Source organism: Mytilus galloprovincialis, chromosome 9, assembly GCF_965363235.1.
Source record: "Mytilus galloprovincialis chromosome 9, xbMytGall1.hap1.1, whole genome shotgun sequence".
NCBI classification, from domain to species: domain Eukaryota; kingdom Metazoa; phylum Mollusca; class Bivalvia; order Mytilida; family Mytilidae; genus Mytilus; species Mytilus galloprovincialis.
The window spans coordinates 89,826,315-89,831,189 of record NC_134846.1 but is presented as its reverse complement, the minus strand read 5'-3'; the positions used below and the strand labels follow the sequence as shown (position 1 = coordinate 89,831,189).

Below are 4,875 nucleotides of genomic sequence, written 5' to 3'. Positions count from 1 at the left end.
ACGGGAAATTGCGATTCAATTTTTTTTCTAGGAGTTCCGCCCCTTTGAACTTATTTACTTTAATGTACTACTGCAACAGTCTGTCATCGCAACTCCTCTCAAACCACACAACAGAATTTCACGAAACCTTTTCAGATAATAAGGACATACTATGTAGTTGTGCATATCGACGGGAAATTGCGATTCAATTTTTTTTCTTGGAGTTACACCTCTTTGAACTTATTTGCTTTAAGGTACTACTTTAACAGTTTGTCATCTCAACTCCTCTGAAACCACACAACAGAATTTCATGAAACTTTGTAGATAATAAGGTCATACTACGTAGATGTGCATATCAACAGGAAATTACGATTCAATTTTTTTTCTAGGAGTTATGCCCCTTTGAACTTATTTGCTTCAATGTACTTCTGCAACAGTTTGTCATCTCAACTCCTCTGAAAACACACAACAGAATTTCATGAAATTTTGTAGATAATAAGGACATACTATGTAGATGTGTATATTGACAGGAAATTATTATTCAGTATTTTTTTATTATACAATTTTTTTTTCTTATACTTATTTAATTTCTCCAATGACAATGTGGGGACGTGGGGTATGTGAGCGTGCTCACTAAGGTTCTTTAATTTTCTTAAACTATTGTCATGTTGTAAAAATGCGTGAAATTGTGAATTTTAGAATTTTCATCTTTTTTGTGTCGTGTTTGGCATCAACAGTTATTTCTTGTGCGTAATTTAGTTTCAATATTTTTATTACGCTAGAAATGCGTTTTATTAGGAAACAAGATTTTGAACTATTTTTCAAATAATTTTATAAAAGACATGTATTAGTCGTTTCAGCGTTACTAGGAAATATTTATGGATTAAGATTAAGATTATGTCGTGAGAATACTTTTTGATAACAATTGTCATCAACCCTTTTCTGTTTTCATTGGTCAGAAACGTTTCGATGATCATATTTTATAAAGGTTACTTTTGAAACGAAAAGGGGATAGAAATAGAGAGAACCATGTGACGCACCGGTTTGCCCCGCTCTCGATCTACGAGCAGCGGCGGGTTAATGTATGTTGCCATGATTAATGTTTTGTAAATATGCTTTATGAACTGTGATTGTATATATGTTAGATGGAAAAATAAAGTATGTGAAAGTTCATGTATCCAGTCGCTCGTGTTTTGATTTATAACTTTCCGGAATGGACTCTCTGTCATCTGAAACGGGCCTAGATCATTTGGATTGTCAAATACTGCATGTTATTCATCTCCGACGGACTATAGAGTTAACAAAAACGAAACACACCAACAAAACAACCACATGTATATATAATCGACAACTCTAATTACGACAAACTAGGATTTTCTATATTCACGTCAAATATTTAGGAAATTCTAAACGTGTCATTATAAGCAATTATATGTTAAATATATTTGCTGTATGTTGTAAGCTGTGCACCTCTGCCTGCCAAGGTTCGGATCCTTGACCTTAATTTCATGGTTCGTGTGTTTAGTTTTCTCGGTTAAGTCTGTTTCTTAGAAACTATAAGAAAAAGGTCAATTATACTTAGTGATTTATTGTAAGGAGTTCATGTATTTCTTGTTGTGTTTAAATGATCTTGGCCTAATTTTCTTGGACCATGTTAAGTTTATGTGATCGTTGTAGGATATCTTTATATTTAGGACTATCAACATAGAGGGTGGGCAGAACCTTTTTCGGGACCTCGCTATTTCATGTTTTTACGTCCATGATTTTGGAATCAGGACCCCTCCGACCCCCTCAACATAATATCAATGATTAGTAAAGAAGTAGAGACATTTCAGCGTGTGCACTCTTGTAATTTGAGAAATTTTAAATAATTTTATTAAAACATTTATCGATATTGCCGCTTTTTTATACTATTATATTTTTTGTAGCTCATCCGCTCCCATTTTTTATTCGTTATGTAAACAGAAAGTCACAAGTTTTTTGGTTTTATTTTACAGGGATCACGAAACTGTTCCATATCAGGCTGATAATTTTGGGCATAAAATCCATCTTGATAAAAATGAATCTTGCAAGTAGCCCTCGAAGTGGAATATAGAGAGGGGTGATGTTGAGGTTACAAAAAGGGGATGTTGGATATAGGATTATAAAAATTAGGTAATGAAATCAAGGGGACACCAAAGGTGGGATCTGGAGAACAAAAAAGAGGAATTTATATATAATTAGGAAAAGGCGCATACCGAGTCACTCTATAACAAGATGGAATTTGTTATCGTTTATTAGCCTGCCTGAGCCGGTGTAATTCATACAATCAAATACACAAGTATATATACAAAATATAACGGTGTCAAGGTTTCTATTAATTTGACCATTATAGTCTTAAATCAAAAGATACAGGGATGAATATCTATTAAGTTGTCTCTAAATGACATGTTTTGACATGTTTTGACCAACCTGGAGATTGATGGTCAAAGAATGCACGTATTTCTCGTGTTTTAACTAATTGCTACATGTCACCACCTGGTCTGAATGTAAACATGTATATATATATATATATAACCTATAGAGGTCAATTGAACAACCTTTTACAAGGTCATGTTTTTCTTAATAGATATTCCCCTGAATTCTATTCAATTTAATAAACATTTTTGAGAATATATAATCCTAAATATAAATATAAATATATATAATATATATTTATATATATATTTTAAGCCATCATATTGTCACATTCCTCCCTTTCTTAAGAAATATAATTTTATATTTTAGTTAAAATCGGTGACAATATGAATGCTCGCAATTTCCCTAAAAACAACAAAAAGTATTCATAAACAAAATCATTTCAAAAGTTCAACAACATCTAAATGTTCAGCAATGTATAGTTCGTACAATTCTTGTGTGAATAACTAAGTTCGTAACATCAAATATCGGAACTTCTTATTTCTAGAAAAAGGCGCAACCATCAACTGCGGACCGTCTTCATAACTCCGACTCCAGTGAACTGCTCCTCTGATCGTCGTTGTCAACTCCAACAATCCTATTGTTTATCTGCAACGCCAATTCCCATCATTTAGAAGTACTGCAATTACTCCGACCTGCATGTGATCCACCATCCATCGTCGAAAATCCAACTTGCATGTGATCCACCATTCATCGTCGAAGACTCCAACCTGCATGTGATCCACCATTCATCGTCGAAGATCCAACTTGCATGTGATCCACCATCCATCGTCGAAAATCCAACCTGCATGTGATCCACCATTCATCGTCGAAGACTCCAACCTGCATGTGATCCACCATCCATCGGCGAAAATCCAACCTGCATGTGATCCACCATCCATCGTCGAAGACTCCAACCTGCATGTGATCCACCATCCATCGGCGAAAATCCAACCTGCATGTGATCCACCATCTGTCGTTGATTTACTCCTAACTGACCTAGCTTACCTACTCTGTTAATTCAGAGTCCCTGACTAGGTTGCTCAGTTATCACCGGCTGAAACATTACAGGCAAATCTACCTGTGATGCTGTAGAACAATTCCCTCTACCAATATAAGTTATGTGATCGTATAGTTTTATGTACATCTAATCGTCTGCGTTGTGTCCAATAATCAAAGCCAATATCCAATACTGGATAATGGTTCTTAGTGGCTGGTTCTTGTAATGGTGCAGAAGCTATTTTAACATCTCTGGAGGCAGTACCATCGCCCTCAACATTAGTTGACACCATTTGATCGCCACCAAGGTATCGTGTGACTATTTGAACCTCTCTTTTACTAAATTCTCTTGGCTAAACACCTATTATTAAACTTTAGAATAGATCAATAACAAAATACCTATAAATATAGCAACAAAATGAATTAATGCATTTACTAAATTTGATAGTTCAAAGTCGTCCTCAAGTTCTAACTGCTTTAATTTGAAAAAATAAATTATCGATATGTTATTTATTTTAAATAAGAACAAAAAATAAAAATAAACTCAAATACAAAAACAATAAACTAATAAGATAAACTTTTCTATAGTTAGGACTGAATTTTTTTTTTTTTTTTTTTAAATAAGGTTTGACATTCAACCAACACTTTCCTTCCTTTTTCATAAACAAAGCTGTGATTCAGAGATTATTGATATTTATAGGATTTCTAAACAATCAACAATTTTTCAGCGATCAATCTGAAGCGAGAATTAGAATGATTAATCAAAACAAAATTATTTTATATACACATATTTTAATTTTAAAAAAAACAATAATCACGAAGCCTACGTCTACGACATGTTAGTCGTGCATTTTATTAAGATAACTAGAAATGTTTGAGAGAAAACTTAAAATTAATTCGTCCTTCTTTTCAGACTTTTTAACAGTTCGTTTAGTTTTCTTTGGTATTCTAACTTCATCAACAGTAACGATTTATGAGTCTTTCTCGAGGATTAGCGACTGGAAGTTCATTATCACTTTCGTCACTATCTTCGGGAGGTACAACATAATTTGTTTTCCTTAATTGCCTACCTTCTTGATTGGTTGGAATAACCCATTCATCAATCTTAGCTTTTTCAGGTGTTCTAAATGGACTTTCTTAGCGACAGACCCATCTAATTGGTTTTTAAGGACAAAGGTTACCGGAGAAGTTTTTTCAATTATTCGGTAATAAGGTTTCCACTTAGTGTCTAATTTACTTTTTCTTAAATGATTTTTGAAATAAACCGGATCCCCAATTTCTAAATTAATTTCTTGTCTATTTTTATCTGCGTTTTGTTTTTGTTTTTCTTTAGACTTTTTCAAATTTCTGTGAACTAAAATGAACGATTTGTGCTGTTGTTCTAACAAAATCTTGTGCGGATCTTCACCTACATATTTCCTTCTAGGTTTCAATAGGTTATCAATTGGAAGAACAGGGTCT

At 33.5% G+C, this 4,875-nt stretch overlaps 1 long non-coding RNA gene across 1 annotated transcript; it reads right to left on the bottom strand.

Moving 5' to 3' along the window:
- Window positions 1–2,238: 2,238 nt before the first annotated feature.
- LOC143046305 (uncharacterized) lies at window positions 2,239–4,372 on the bottom strand. The gene is made up of 2 exons (XR_012969120.1): window positions 3,334–4,372; window positions 2,239–3,295 (listed from the first exon to the last, which is right to left on the bottom strand). It is a non-coding gene; the product is annotated as an uncharacterized LOC143046305 (long non-coding RNA).
- Window positions 4,373–4,875: the final 503 nt, after the last annotated feature.